Source organism: Malania oleifera, chromosome 7 (assembly GCF_029873635.1).
Source record: "Malania oleifera isolate guangnan ecotype guangnan chromosome 7, ASM2987363v1, whole genome shotgun sequence".
Taxonomy (NCBI): Eukaryota; Viridiplantae; Streptophyta; class Magnoliopsida; order Santalales; family Ximeniaceae; genus Malania; species Malania oleifera.
In genome coordinates, this window is record NC_080423.1 from 2,246,767 (window position 1) to 2,263,499 (window position 16,733).

Genomic DNA, 16,733 nt, shown 5'->3' on the forward strand with positions numbered 1-16,733 from the left:
TGAGGAAAGGTAATTTTATTAGAGGGAGAGGAGACAAGTCAAGAGCTTGAAACTTCCAAAGAGTCAACAAAGTAGCCTGAGACCCTTAAAGGTGCGTTTGAGACTGAAAAAAGGACAAGAAAGAAGAGAAAGAAGAGTACAACAACAAACCCCCATGCTGAAAAAACCTCTTCCCAATTCAACCATGCTGAAAAAACATGCAAGTGCTCTTCCCAATTCAATGAGCACATATGTGTATCAGTGGCTCCACTGGTATAGGTTTGAAAAACAAATGTGAGATTCCAAAGCCACGTTAGAATATTTTTCCCTGAAATTCTTGCATTCATCTTGTTCCATATTTCCCAACGAACAAACTTGAAGCTTCAGAGGGACCCTTTGAGAGTATATAAGTTCCAAGCATAAACAATGAAGTCAAATCTTTAGGCATGACCTAATGGAGTAGCAATTTTTGCCACATTGTGGCTCAAATCTGCCTACTAAAAAGGAAAATTCATAAGGAGATGGTCTACACTTTCATTATCCCTTTTGCAAAGAGAACATATTGAGGCTAGCGGCCATCCTATTTTTTTGCAAATTATCAGTCGTAAAGATTTTGTTTTGTACCACCAACTAACAGAATACACTAATCTTTGAGGGGATAAAGGGATTCCACAATAATTTTTTAGGCATACTTTGATTGGTACATGCATCCTTGTGAGAGGTATTTGTAAAGGCTAACCATCGAGAAATTATGTGAGCTGGTAATATTCCATATGCATATATCAGATTCCTCCTATGTTTAAATGAGCATCATATAATAATTTAAAACATTCAACCATTTGATTGACTTCCTTACCTCTCACCTATCTAAGGAGTGATACACCCCAGAGCAAGATGTTGGAGAAGCTCATAACTTCGGCCACTTTAGCATCCTTTTGACTAGCCAGAAGAAAGAGATTTGGGTAGAGCTCCCGGAGTGGTGACTTTATAACCCATTTGTCTAGCCAAAATTTTGTTTTTCTCTCATCTCCGATCTTGATCGAGTGATCCCATATTGTTGCCTTCAATTTAACATAGTTTCTCCATAAACCCCGTCCCAAGTAGCCCGCAGGCATTGTTAGGGACCAATCACTAGAGTTGTATATGTATTTGATACAAATCACCTCTTTCTAGAGAGTTAATAGGTATTCCTTGCTAAATCACCAAAGCCACTTTCCCATTAAAGCTTTATTTATAAGCCCCAGCTTTTTAATACCAGCCCGCCTTGCAATTTGGGCTGCCTCACTAAATTCGATTTTGTAAGAGGATATTTGAATTTTTGCTATGAAGTATATAAAGGTTTATTTGAGAGAACAAAGTTAATAAGAGTTAATCTACTACCTAAAGAGAGAGATTTCAATTTCCAAGTTGCCAATTTTAGCTCCGCTTTTTCCATAATCGAGTCCCACATATGGTGCAATTTTGATGTGACCCCTAATGGGAGACCTAGGTATGAAGTGGGGAAGAGCCCAATTTACTATTAAAAATTTTGGCAATTGTGTCCGCACCCTCCTAAACCCCAATTGGTAAAATGTTGCTTTTAGATAGGTTGACTTTTCATCCAACAACCGCTTTGAAACACAGGAGAATGACTCGTAAGTTTAATAATAAGTGTGATATCGTGATGGAGGCCGAGGGATGGAGAATATTGATTCCCTTCAACAAATCGTGGGCTATGGTGCCTTTGGTGATCATCTGTGAGAGTACCTCCATAATAATGACAAAGAGAAATGGAGATAGTGGGTCTCCCTACCTTAGCCACCTAGAGCTTCTAAAAAAACCAGTGGCCTCATCATTTATTATAATCGAGAAAGAAGCCGCGTGGATGCACCATTTAATCCAATGTCTCCATTTACCTCTAAACCCCATAATTTCCAAGATGGTAATAAGGCAGTCTCGAGCACTACTATTTGACTTAACCTATATTTCAAGCCTTCACCCTAGCAACTCTCCATTGTCTTACCCATATGTCAACTTTGATATCACTTAATGTAGGGTCGATATTGCTTGTTGTTATATCAAAAGTTATAGCATATAGTGAAAGTACTATTGAATTCCATCAAACTCTAGTAGACAAAGCACTAAGTGTTAATTTGATTGGGATTGCACTCTTACTTAGTCCTGGCTTTCCACCTCCACACCTTGATCCCCAATATATAATTGTCCATTGGCACTGGGAATTGAACTCAAAGTACTTTTGAATTCCATCAAACTCTAGCAGACAAAGTGCTAAGTGTTTATTGAGATTGCACCCTTAATCCTGGCTTTTGCCCTCCATGCCTTGATCCCCAATATATAATTGTCCATTGGCATTGGGAATTGAACTCACTACCTTAGCTTTCTTACCACTTGTAACTAGGATTAAGTGTTGATTTGTTAATCCATCAAAAGCTATAGCTAATAGAGAGTTAGAGTACTATTCAAATCCATTAAATTACAATATAGTCAAAGAACCACGTTTTTACTATAACTTGTCTCATGCTCTAGGCCTTCACTATGTGAGTTGATAGCTGCCATATTCTTGGCTAACAATTACATATAGATATTAAATCTAAGTAGTTAACAATTAAAACACATTAACTTAATATTTGGAGAAGTTTTGAATTAGAACTTAAATAAAATGTAGTATAAAATTAAATTAAAAATCATTTAAATTCATTCAAATTTAATCCCAAAATTTGAAATCTATGTTTCCGAAAGCACTCTCATTGTATTTACCTGTCTAACCCAAAAAAATAGACTTCACAATGCATGTGGGAAGCATTATTTTCATTAATTTGCTTTATATAAACAGTGAAGAGATGGGAAGAAGAGTGCTAGAGAATAGAAAAGGAAGAAAGAGGAGCAATAGAGTGCATGAAGACGAGGCTGTTGAAACGATAGACAAAAATGTATAACAAACAAACAGTAGTGTAAGAAATTATGTACACATCCCACAGATGGGATATGATTGATAGGATAAGAATGCCTACCCATGCATTAACCTCTCAACGTCAATGAATAAGACAATCACCAACACATCTACGTGCAACTCACGTAATCTCTCTCTCTCTCTCTCTCTCTCTCTCTCTCTCTCTCTCTTATATTGTTGACTTTGGTTTTTTGCTTTTGTATTTCAGGTCTGGCAGCCAGCTAGCCACATTTAAGTTCTTGATGTTCATGTCTTATAGTGAAGATATTAATCTATATTTTGAAAATAGCCAACATGTTGATTTATACATAATTCACATATTTAATTTGATTTTTAAATATATATATATATATATATATATATGTATATATATTGAAATTTTAGACGAGCTCTAATGTGGGAGGATATGATCGGTCTCATAATTTTGTCAATGAAAAATTAAGGGTTAGTTTTTGTGTAGAGTTGAATCCAAGAGCTCTTGGCTATTATCAATATGTCTACTTGATCTATGGTCTAGATACACAAATATAAAAGTATTCTCAAGAAAATTAATGATTTTTTTTTTGTATTTAAAAATGAAATGAAATTAATTTTTTAAATAGTTTTAGATATCCTTCATGCATATAATTTTTCATTCCATTTAACTTTCCGTCTATTCCATTTGAACATATCAAATATTGAATAAGACACCACGATTATCAAGTGTAGAATAAATGCAATTTGCTGATTAAGAAAAAAAGCTTTGTAAATAGATTTTTTTTTTCAATATCATAGAGTCCAAAGATCTCAATGTTGACACATAGTTTATTTTATTTTTATTTTGAAAAAATAAATTGTGTACTATGTGTCAAGATCCCTCTTTTATTTGGTTGCAAGTTCTACAACATATAATCTAAAGATGGGCTTCATGTACCAATGACTAATTACAGATATGCTGCTGGCTAGAGGAATATGGACATCCAAAGCAGTTGTAATGGAAAGTTGGGGCCTGGAGTTGGGAAGCTAGGGTGATTACTTTTCAATTTAATAAAGGGCTAGAGAGAGGAGTAAGAATTTATTTCTTTTTTCCCAAGAAGGAAATCTTGAGCAAGCATCTTGCTAATGCTAGGATAACTTTGAGTGCAGTTCATAACTAGGAGTATTAATTTTCTTTTGTGGATAAGAACTGTTAATAAAGTTTTAATAGTTGAAAATTTGAAAAAGGGGTCTAATCCATGCCTAATCGTCACTATTTATGCAAATGTGATGAGCAAGAAACAACTGACATCATATCTTCATGCAAACACTATAATTTTATCGATCATGATATTTAGTCAAGGTGCTTAACTTAACTTCATGTTGTTCTTTGGTCCATGTCCGTCTCTCTATATGGTATAACTTTGGAGGTACGAGAATTGAATCAATATGTGGTATATAGTGGCAGTACTTACTGTATGGGCTTTGTAAGAAAATTTTTCATAAATATATTGCAGTCAAGGATCTTTAATTATCATGAACTTCACATCAATAACCTTTATGCGGAAAAATAAATAACTCATGAACTATAAACTTTACATACCAGAATCGGCCATATTGAACCTATCGAGAAGAACACCCGAAGAATCCGAAGAAATCGTTTCTCCTACTTTTCCTATTTCTCTTTCCTTCCTTCACCAGATCTATGTGATCTCCTGATGATTGGAGAAGTAGAGGCAGATAAAGGACAATTCCTTTCTTCCTATCTTTTCTTTGCAGCTAACATCACCATGTAACTAACCCTCAGGGCTTATGAGCTTAACTTTTCATTTCTCTTCTTTAGCTCACTTTTTACACCCTTAGAGCTTAGCTTGATGTATATTATGCCTTTATAGCTACTCTCCATAATAGTAGCTAATATATATTTATTTATTTATGTATAGGAATCTCTTCAAACTTACACCATTAATTTCTCATATTAAATAAGCTAACCCTTTAGTTAACCCATACAACCATTAATTCATATCTTTATCATTTGGGACACATACCCTGCATGTAGGACTCATATAATTCATGTGGGACATATCCTTTGGGATATAAATCCTACACTCTCACACTTGGTCCATATGAATGATATTAATATGGATTAACAAATAACCATAATGTGCACAAAGCATTAGCTTATTTATACTTTTCAATGAGATTACCATAATATCATAATTAAGCAACCCATTAGTACGAGTCATGGTGGTAAATATCATTAGAGTGACATCTTCCCTTCTATGTACCATAATACTAATAAATTACTTAACTATGATTCATAATAGGAAGTTACCATACTGTCCCTGTAATGTCTTAATCAAAAACCATTTTTGTTTAAGAGTAAACCATCTTCATAATCACATGATTGATGGTAAACATAAATAATGTTCAGAAACACTTTTATTGATATCATTATACATGTTATAGAACAAAACATAAAAATCCACTATCATACATCAAGGATTACAACAAAGACCCATGTGATCAGCATGTTCTTTAAATGCCTTTGGTGTCAATCCCTTCGTTAAAGGATCTGCTATCATGAGTTTAGTTCTTATATGTTCTATAAGCACTGTCTGTTTCTGAACTTCCTCCTTAACAGCCAAATACTTGAGCTCCATATGCTTAGCGCCATTAGAGTATTTGTCATTTTTGGAGAAAAAGACTCTGTAGAATTATCACAATAAATTCTCAGCGACCTGGCTATACTATCGATAATCCCAAGTCCTGAGATAAAATTCCGCAACCACAAAGCTTGAATCGTGGCCTCAAAGCATGCCACAAATTCAGCTTCCATAATAGATGCTGCTATGAGAGTCTGTTTGGCGCTTTTCCACGATATTGCTCCTCCAGCTAACCGGAACAAATAGCTATACGTCGACTTACGACTATCAACGCATCCAGCAAAATCTGAGTTGGAGTAGCCAACCACCTCCAACTGATTTGTTCTCTTATATGTGAGCATACAATGTCTGGTTCCTTTTAAGTACCTCTAGAATTTCTTTGCAGCTTTCCAATGCTCCATTCCGGGATTACTTTGGCACCTCCTGAGCATCCCAACTGCAAAACTAATATCTTGTTTCGTACAAGTCTGCACATACATTAAACTCCCAACAACGGATGCAAAAGAAATATTTTCCATACTTTTCTTTTCGAATTCATTCTGTGGACAATCTTTTATACTGAACTTGTCCCCTTTACAAATAGGAGTAGGAGTTGGTTTACAATCAGTCATATGAAATCTTTCTAAAACTTTATTAATATATCCTTTTTGAGACAACCCTAACAGTCCTCGTGATATGTCCCGGAATATTTCAATTCCAATCATATAAGTTGTCTCACCCATATCTTTCATTTCAAAGTTCATAGAAAGAAATCTCTTGGTATCATTCAATAAGCCAAGATCATTATTGGCAAGTAAAATATCATCAACATATAGAATCAGAAAGATAAACTTACTCCCATTGATCTTTAGATATATACACCGATCAATAGTGTTTTCTTTAAAACCAAAGGTCATGATGGTATCATGAAACTTAAAATACCATTGTCTGGAAGCTTGTTGAAGTCCATATATTAATTTCTTTAATTTGCAAACCATGTACTCCTTTCCTTTAATCATTAAACCTTCAGGAATATCCATATATACCTCTTCATCTAAATTCCCATTTAGAAAGGTAGTTTTCACATCTATTTGGTGCAACTCTAAATCAAAATGAGCCACCAAAGCCATTATGATTCTAAGAGAGTCCTTTTTAGACACATGAGAAAATGTCTCTTTATAATCAACACCTTCCCTCTGAATGAAACCCTTTGCTACAAGTCTAACTTTATATCGTTCAATGTTGCCATTACAGTTGTGTTTGGTCTTAAAGACCCATTTACACCTAACTGTTTTAAACCCATTAGGAAAATCAATGATGTCCCAAACTTTATTCTGTTCCATAGATTTCAACTCATCATTTATGGCATTGATCCACTTTTTAGAATCATCACTTTTAATGGCTTGTGAAAATGTAACCAGATCCTTACTAGTTCCTAAATCATAATCAGCCTCTTATAGATATACTAAATAATCATAAAAAAGAGCTGGTTTCCTTAATCTTTGAGATCTCCTTAATACTATTTCTTGTGATTGTTCTACAATTGGATCAATGGTGACATTTTCATTACGAAGTGATACATCATTAGATTGTTGTTTAGTGTTATCATACCTTTCAACAACTAAAGGAACAACAATGTCTGTTAAAGATCTAGATATCGGTATAGGAACCTGAATTTCTTTAATGACCACATTTCCTAATATATCACTCCCATTAATTTCACCATTTTCAAGGAACTTTGCATTACCGGATTCAACTATTCTCATACTATGATTAGGACAATAAAACCTATACCCTATAGACTTTTCTGGGTACCCAATAAAATACCCACTCACAGCCTTTGAATCAAATTTCCTTTTATTTGGATTATAGACTCTAATCTTTGCTGGACAACCCCAAACATGAAAGTGCCTTAAACTCGGTTTCCTTCCCGTTCACAGTTCAAAAGGAGTTTTTTGAACTACCTTATTAAGAACCCAATTTAGCACATACACTGCTGTTTTAAGGGCTTCCATCCATAATGAAATGGGCATTGAGGAATTACTCAACATACTCCTAACCATTTCTATAAGAGTACGATTCCACCTTTCAGCCACACCATTCTGCTGAGGCGTACCAGACATTGTGTATTGAGCACAAATACCATGCTGTACTAGGAATTTAGAAAATGATCTTGGACATTATTTTATGCCATCATACCTACCGTAATACTCACCACCTTTGTCAGATCTAATGATTTTCACTTTCCTATCTAATTGTTGCTCCACTTCAACAACATATGCCTTTAAAGCATCTATTGCCTAATATTTTTCATGCAACAAATAAATATTATAGCCATATCGTGAAAAATCATCAATAAAAGTGATAAAATACTTTTCTTCACCTAAAAATGGTGAGTCAGAAGGCCCACATACATCGGTATGAACAATTTCCAATAGATTCTTACTTCTTGTGGCTCATTTCTTTGTATGTTTAGTTTGCTTTCCTTTAATGCAATTAATATATACATCGAAATCAATAAAATCAAGGTTCGTGAGAACCCCATCCTTTACCAATCTCTCCATTCTTTCACTGGATATATGACCCAGTCTTTTATGCCACAAGAAAGAGGAATTCTCATTTATTCTACTACGCTTAGTTCCAATATTATGATGCAGAGTGAGGAGTGTTTTAGCAAACTTTTCGTTAAGATTAAATTTATACAACTCCTCATACAAAATACCAAAGTCAACACATAAGTCACCTTTCATAAGATGGAAACCTTTATGTTCAAAATACAAACCATAACCGTCATTATCTAATCTGGACATGGAAATTAAGTTCCTAGAAATATTTGGAACATACAAAGTATCAAACAAGTCTAAACAATGACCCAATTCAAGATACAACCGAACAATTCCAACACCCATAACAGGCACTTGATTTCTATTCCCTAAGACTATCATGTGTTCATTTTCCTTTACGCTCTGGATCGTAAGATATCCTTGGATCGAATTGGAAACATGAATAGTAGAACTAGAGTCAATCCACCAAGTGTTAGAAGGAACTCGTGTCATGTTTGATTCGAAACATACATAAGCTAAAAGCTTACCTTTCTTTTCGAACCATGCTTTACGTTTCAGGCAACTTTTCTTTAAATGCTCATAGCCACGACAAAAGTAACACTTGGGACCATAATGTTCCTTCTTGCGAGCCTCACCACCATACGAAGTACTCGCCACCTTCAATGGATCTCTCTTTAAACCTTTCTTTGTTTTCTTTCCTTTACTTTCAGCTGTGTGACTCATGACATTTACTGAATGTTGTCCCTGTTGTTTGAGTCTTGCCTCTTCTTGAACTAACATGCTTGTCAATTCATTCACATTCCATTTTTCTTTAATTTTGTTATAGTGAATCTAAAAAGGCCTATACTGAGGAGGCCAAAAGTTCAAAATAAACTGAACAATGAAACTTTCATTAACATTCATTCCCAAAGTATTAAGTTTAGAAGTCAGATTAGTCATTTCTAGGACATGTTGATTCATTCCTTTGCTGCCATCAAATTTCATTGTGGTCAGTTCAGCCATCAACCTTCATGCAAGGGACTTATCAGTTGAACAGAATCTATCATCCACTGCCTTAAGATATCCCTTTGTGTTATCGGGAGTGTTGATTTAATATTATTTTCTATACACATTCGCATAAACATCATACTTAATCTATTCGACCTTTCCCATGACTTATACAAAGCTCGCTGTTCCGAATTGTTGGTTTTAGTAATAGTAGCCGGATTATCCATTCGCAGAGCTAAGTCCAGATCCAGAACATCAAGGTGAAATTGAATCTACTCATTCCAGTTAGAGAAATTTGCCCCATTGAAGATGGGAACAAAAGAAGCCAGTGAATGCAATGAAATAGGAACAGACACTGCAATAAAACAAAATGCTCACTACATTAATGCTTTGAGTTTAGAACATTTCATTAGTAAATTGCGTTTAATCTTTGGATCAACTTATGCAATATACTAATCCTTACACTTACTGGTAATTTTCATTCATCCAAGCATAATTGATAACCTTTATAAAGTTTTATTAGTCCGTCAACTTTGGGTAGGCATCCTAATCTCATTATCATTCTTCAATTATTCTAATTAAATCAATGATTATTTGAAAGTTGGCGCACCTTTGGGCCAGCCATAATATTCAAATAACCATTATGTTATTATTCTTTACTAGATTATATTTCAATCAACGTTTACAACTTTTCTTAGTAAGATCACTTTGGTGACAACATGCTAACCATAATACAAACATTGATTGAGTCCTTATTCAACAAAATTTATCCATAATTTACAGCAGATAATCAATTCCCCAATATAAGAATTTTACTAACTTTCATGTAAAATTCTCTAACTTATGCATGCATAACATGTGAGTGTTCTATTATTAATCAAGTTATAATAAAATTATTTGCATGCATATCATTTAGCAGCCTTACTTTAATATCACTGTACAAGGGAAAATCGTCAACGTTCCACATGTAAGAAAATTTTCAGACTAACAAAAATCCCATAAATCCATCAAATATCACAAATATTTTCAGGAATCATTTATCATATGAAATCTTCAGTTCGATTCCAAAAAATATCATGAACACAAATTTTCACACGAACCCATAATAAGATTGTAAGGGGTTAAAAGAAACGATCTTTATCATGAAAGGAAAATTATGATAATTTCAACCTTTGCTCTGATACCACGTGTAAGAAAATTTTTCATAAATATATTGCAGTCAAGGATCTTCAATTATCATGAACTTCACATCAGTAACCTTTATGCGGAAAAATAAATAACTCATAGACTATAGACTTTACATACCGGAATCGACCATATCGAACCTATCGAGAAGAACACCCGGAGAAATTGTTTCTCCCACTTTTCCTCTTTCTCTTTCCTTCCTTCACCAGATCTATGAGATCTCCTAATGATTAGAGAAGTAGAAGCAAAGAGAGGACAATTCCTTTCTTCTTATCTTTTTTTTTGCAGCTAACATCACCATGTAGCTAACCCTTAGGGCTTATGAGCTTAGTTTTTCCTTTCTCTTCTTTAGCTCTCTTTTTACACCCTTAGAGCTTAGCTTGATGTATATCATGCCCTTATAGCTACTCCCCATAATAGTAGCTAATATATATATATATATATATATATATATATATATATATATATATGTATGTATGTATGTATGTATGTATGTATGTATGTATAGGAATCTCTTCAAACTTCCACCATTAATTTCTCATATTAAATAAGCTAATTCTTTAGTTAACTCATATAACCATTAATTTATATCCTTATCATATGGGACACATACTCTACATGTGGTACCCATATAATTCATGTGGGAGATATCCTTTGGGATATAAATCCTACAAGCTTTTGACTTAACTAAAAGTTTCACTAACTCGATTCTTATATAAGAGAACCCTCGACAAAATCTATTTGAGACACTAATTTTGACTAAAATTCATATATTAAATTGCAGAGGTACTGACCATATCATCTCACAAGGATGAAGATGAGAGTATAAGCTAAGGAAAAGTTAGCAAAAGGATAGTAAAATAGGTGACTTACTTTCATCAAAAGCACTCTTTTCAATTTACTTGCTTCCTAGCAATCTGTGATGCCCATCCTAAAATCATTTGCTCGATCATAGAATTGAAACACTATAGAGATTCCACCTTTAGGAAGGTAATTCTAAAATCTTTAAGTACTCAGTAGCTAGCTTGAAAAATATATAGTTACAATCCTAAAACAATTTGATGACTGATATGAGTTTCATTTCTTCAAGTCGCATTAACAATGCTTTTGCTTAGTAAATGATAGCTTATGACATTCATGTTCAAAAAAGGAAAAGACATACTGATTTACATAAAAAATAACTTATTAGGATTGAATCCCAAGGATATATATATAATTAAGGGGATCAATGTGGTTGGCCTTCAAAAGGGATCCTATCAACTAATTTAGAAGCAAGACTTTTACAATTACTCTTGTATTAGGAGAATATTTGGGCATTTAGCACATCACTCAAACTCCTATCTTTTCCAACATTTATAGAATTTATGTGTGATAAAAGAAGCAAGAAATGTCGAAATGGATGACTTCATGCGACACAATACTATGTGGCGGATTAATTATGCATTTGTCAAGAAACCCCAAGTTGGAGAAATTGAGGTAGTTACATACCAAACTTTTAGAAATCTTGTATGCTTCCAAGGTTAGAGCTATCATCAAATCTTGCCTATGCTTGATCAAAAGCCAATATATAGATCCATCAGTAGCAATGAGGCAGGGCTCTAATAAGTGCCAAATTCAACTTCCTACATGAAGTCATTTGGTCTTCCCTCACTCTATCAAAAGTTAGTTTTCTAATTTAGTGGAGTTAATGAAAGACAATTTGAAAAGGGGTTTGGCGTTGACTAATGGTTGTCCAACGTGTGTATCAATAATGAGGAGTGTGTGAGCTTATATAGTTGATCAACTGTTTAGTCTTTCTGTTAATTCTCTCAAAATTATCTTTAGGTAATTACTGTCGAAAAATGTGATGGGAGCTATTAATTCTCTTGAAAAGAAAATCAATGATGCATCAAATTTTCCCTATTAAAATTATATGAAAAATTAGGCGAAACACAAGTGAAGAGTACTCTATTAACAACCAAAGACACCACAACTAATTTGTACCTCTCAACACTGAAATGTGTCTTGTCCTAGGGTAGGCTCTTATCCCCTTGAAACCTGGGTAGACTTCTTTGCTTGGATTGCTCAAAACTTGTAATCTTAATTAGACATTTCATGTCGTTACACATTCTTTTTCTACATATTTATTTTATTAATGTATTACTTCAATTTAGTTATATTGATAAACTCAAAACCTAGCAATTCAAATTTTTAGGTCAATCATATTGGTCAAACATAAATGTGTACATATACACACATACATCAAGTTAAATACTGCTCATTTATATTATACATACATTACCCACACCAAAACTACTCATTGTATCATATAGCATATGTGTGACTAAAACTTTACATGTAAATTGTAAATTATATAAAAAAAAATTACATCCAAACAGGGGCAGTACGTGAACAAGATGTCAACAGAAAAGGTGATAGCCCCGTTGAATTCTTTAAGGTGAGAAAGTCTGGTGCTTTCTGTTTCATTTCCCAAGAAACACAGGCCTCATTTACTCTCTCTCTCTCTCACAAATATTGATATATATATATATATATATATACATATGTTTGGCTCTTGGATCAAAAGCTACATCTGCGCGTACGTACTATCACTCACCAATCTTGCTGACACAAGCTTTTCCAACGATGGAAACTATTTTCCCAACACCTTAAAAAGCCCTCTAAATTAATTTAATGCATATGCATTCTAGACAGACACACTCTCTCTCTCTCTCTCTCTGAGTCATGCACGTACGTACGTATAGATGACGATTACACATGTATATAAATGGTGAGAACGTATTTGACTGATGATGATAACTGGTAATGAAAGATGACGGAAAGATCTAAGACTACCCAAACCCACTCTCTTCTTTTTTCGTTAATTGTTAACATCTCTCTCTCTCTCTCTCTCTCTCCGTCTTCATTCATTCACTCTTCCTCCCAGATGGCTCAGCACCCATCAGCTTCACTGCCTTCAAAGTTCACATCACACTACAAAACAAACCTTAATAAATGCAACAGTTACGTTTCAATGTTTTACCCTAGCTCCTCACATCAATTTTATTTGTTTTCAATGCTAGCTCACCCAATATCATCTCTATCCTTCATATGTATTATAATATATATATATATATATCCAATTACCAAGGCTTTTTCTAGCTCATACTCATTATGGGAACTCAGCAATTTACAATCACGGTAAACCATTTTTTTGGGTGATGGGAGCGTGGACCTTTTCCATGGGCCCTTTCTCTCTTGTTAATTTATTACTCCTTTTAACATATCTGACAGTGATGTGTGTATGAATGTGTGTGTGTGTGTGTGTGTGTGAGAGAGAGAGAGAGAGAGAGAGAGAGAGAGAGAGAGAGAGATGTTTAATTTTCACCTGATTTTGATATTGTTTACTATTTACACTGGGATTTGGTGGTGCGAATTTGAATACTCACAATTTCACATAATTGTTCTTCATTAACTAAATTAAAAGTGATTTTGTGAGGTTGGGGGGATGAATAATAAGTGATTTATTGGGTTGAAAGAAATTATGATGAGGCTCTTTTTAAGGAAGTGTAATTATATTATATAATTTAAAAATACTAGCTAGGTAATAGGCTCGCAGTAGCAAGGCCTTTTAGTGTATATATATATATACTATTATATATAATATTAGATATATATATATATATTACAGTAAATTAAATTAACATATATTCTCCATGCATGCTGGTGAAACAAGGAATAACTTCATTAATAAACGATCCAGTACGTAAAATTATACACAATAGAGATTGTAGCGTTTTTAAGTTGTAGATTTGCATAAATTTTAATTTGCATGTGTGACCATAAGCGGATGTGACTATATACACAGGTTGAATACACACACACACACACACAACACACACACACACACACACACATATATATATATATATATATGTGTGTGTGTGTGTGTGTGTATATATATATATATACATATATATATGTATGTATGTATGTACGTTTTTTTTAAGATAAAAAAATTAGATGGATGACAAAACCCATGAAACAGATAGATTCCCTTAATTGTCTGAGAAAGATTTCACATCTTCTTTGCGTGAAAATTGTAAAGGAGGAGTTTTTTATAAAGGTGATCTATGTGAAGTTTTATTGAAGCAGTTAGCGTGCGTAGCAGCAGAAGTATGCAAGCTAAGCTAGAGAGGATACATGATATCATTAAAAAACAAAGTTATATGCATATATACAGGAGATTAACGAGAGGGCTTCCGTATATATATTATCTGTAAGCGAAGAAGACAGAGCTCTGATACAAATCCGGCATGTACTATTGAGAATACCAAATTATAACAAGGCAGAAAGGAGTTAATTAGTTCTTTTCTGAGTTTAGCAGACTCGATGAATCTGCTGCAGGCAATTTCCACATGACCCAATATTTAATCAGATGAATCAATCAATTAAGCAGGTTGATGAAGTTATATATCCCAAATCTGCAAAGAGAACAATGAATGTCAGACCCTTATATCTTAATCATCGATCTACAGCACAAACACATTGAGAACTAACTAATAAGCAGGGATTTTCTTTTGGGGGAGGGGGGAGCTAGGAGGAAGGAGGGATCAGGATTACAGTGGGTGATGAAGATCTTCATAGCATAATTAGCAAGGAAGCAGCTAGATTCCATGCGTGCAGATCCAACTCATCTATCTAAAGTTACTGTGCGTTTGAAACTTCAACAGCAGCTAGCAGTACCACTACCAGAGAGAGAGAGAGAGAGAGAGAGAGAGAGAGAATTTGGCTAATAAACACTAATCAAGACTTCTTACCTTAAGAGGAGGAGAGCTGAAAGATACATACATGCTTGTAGACGCATATGTAGGAGAAGCAGTAGCCAGCAGCAGCAGCAGAAGCAAGAGGGGGCGCAGCAAATGTTGGCTGGGGGGAATGAAGCCTGGTCCGAGAATCACTTAGGAAAATCTAATAATGAAATATATATATATATATATATATATTACAATGGATCACAAAACATATATAAGTACATATATATGGATATATGCATCCTCAATGACCTCGGGCCAGACAACATTCCTCTCAACCCTAACCTTCACCAGTAATTGTATGTATGATCCATCCATCTCTCTCTCTCTCTCTCTCTCTCTCTCTCTCTCTCTCTCTCTCTGTATAATATATATTGCTTTGATGTTTTGAAGGGAATGAAGCCTGGTCCGAAGCCTGCTGCCCACCAGCCCCAAAGCTTCGAGCCAGCCAACATTCCCCTCAACCACACCCCACTACTACTACTTCACATTTCACTCCTCCTCTCATGCTTCTCTCCAAACCCTAACCACCCCTAACCCCTCCCTTACTTACACCTTCTCCCCTTCTCCCCATATATATATATATATATACAGAGAGAGATTTATATATACAGAGAGAGAGAGAGGGAGAGAGAGAGAGAGGGTTGTAAGTGAAGTACCCTTGTTAAATGAAAAAACCACATATTAATTAATTAGAACTCTGAGAAAGTCTAAAAACCCACTATTATAATATATTAAAATTGATTATTAATTACGAAATTAATTATGCATTCAGAGAGTTAATTTCTTTCCTAATTTAGGTGTGCAAAATGGTAGCTTAAAACTAAGATAAACCCAATGCACTGTACGCACTATGCAGCCTCCATCTCCATCATATCACACACAGCACACCAGTTAACCAAAAAAATAAATATCATTCTTTGATTTCTCACATGCATACTGTTTTAATGACTTCCGCAATAAAACCTGTTATTGCCGGTCAACGACCCTGTGTTTTACCTGCTACCACCCGTGGCTGGCTAGTCAAACGCACACAACAAGACAAATTAAGCTGTGTTAATTATTAATAATTTAATATTGTATTATAAACCCACACCACACATTACACGAGACAGCTCTTCATTTAATGCATGCATGCCCTAACCCTAACCCTAGCTACCCCAGCCCAGCCCCACCACTATAGTACTTTCTAGTTACTAACACTTTAATCCATTCATCATTACCTTGTTATTTTGTCACACTTTGGCTCTCCTAGCTTTCAAGTTTCAACTCTTCACTAGCAAGCTTGTTAGCTAGCTGTACAGCCAGCCCCCAAGACCCGCACGACCAGTCTCACTAATTAATACTACATGATGTTTTTTTTTTTTGGTTTCTTTTTCCTCGAATTGCATTACTAAAGAATCATATTGTTTGGTTTGACTTGAGAATGTTTGGTAGAGAGAAATATTCATGATTATATTTGGGATTTTATCAAATAAATAGCTTAATGTTATAAAAGATGTAAAAAAATAAATAGAGATGAAACAAAAATTTTACGTGATTCGGCTGTACCTACTTTACGGACGGATGAGATGAAAAATTTTACCATCTCGGGATGAATTATAAGATGATTTAGAGCTGACATTGTTCAAAATATATTTCTCTTTTCTCTCTATCTCTCCTCTTCTCTCATCCT